Raw genomic sequence first — 1,109 nt, 5'->3', positions numbered from 1 at the left:
AGTTTAATTAATTTAAGATTTAAAAAAAACCCATATTCTTACAAATTCATACAAAACAATAAAAATTTTTATCTTGTATAACGTTATCCAAGTTTGTTAATCCAGAATTTTCGCTTTCACCAATTATTAAGGAAATAATGAAAACTAACATTATTTTGCCTGTGTTTACGTCAGCAGACTTACGTGGAACGCAACGTGGCAATCTTTTAGTTTCATCGGCAGTTTTATAAATCACCGCAAGGTAGCGTATTCGAGCGCTGGAGTTAGCAAAGTAGCCTTGGCGAGATTTCGCGTTTTTAGTTAAACCATTTTTAATTTTTATCATGAGTGGAATAAAATGGTAGTAAGATTACAGAATTCGATAAGTGAAAAGAAATAATGGTCAACCAACTGAAAAGAAAACTACCACCATATATCCGTGAGGATTTTGTTGATAATTTGCATAACATGACACAATTAAATCGTAAACTCAGAAATTAGAAAAATCGAAACAGAAAATTTTTAAATTAACCGATTCGGGAATTCGAGAGAAATAACTCAGCAACAAGTGCAAAACAATAAGCGCTAGCCAAGCAAGGCAAAGAAGTATCATCTTCTTTCGATAATAATTTGTAATGTCATATTGAATTTTCTAGCATTAATTGTTGTTCTTGTCAGGCCACAATTATTATTTAGTTTTATCAAGAATTGATAAATATCGAATTCAATATCGTGGAAATAGCTGCTTAGAACTACGAACTACGTAGTTTGCATTAATCTTTGACGTTTAGTAATGCTTCTTGAATTCTCATTTCTTTCTACGTGGGCCAGAATATCCACAAGACTTTGAAAATTAATTTAAAAAGAATAAAGCGAAAACATCATACGTACGAACAAAAATCACAACACTTTTAGCATTTTCTTCGTTACCATGTGCGTTTGTTTTAGTTTTTAAGTCCGCCATTAGACAGTGACTTCAGTGCCCCCTATAGTTCGTTGGAGTTGGGAATAAGCATTATTATTTTATATATTGTAAGAATACCGCAGATGTCACTCCAGGTGTACTATTTAGCTCAGTGGCCTTGTACGTATCAAAATATCGTATTCTTCGCTGTGACCGCCACTAAATA

The sequence above is a fragment of the Uloborus diversus genome, chromosome 5 (genome assembly GCF_026930045.1).
Source record: "Uloborus diversus isolate 005 chromosome 5, Udiv.v.3.1, whole genome shotgun sequence".
In the NCBI taxonomy this organism is placed as follows: domain Eukaryota; kingdom Metazoa; phylum Arthropoda; class Arachnida; order Araneae; family Uloboridae; genus Uloborus; species Uloborus diversus.
The sequence above is the reverse complement of the archived record's forward strand: the minus strand, read 5'-3'. Positions refer to the sequence as shown.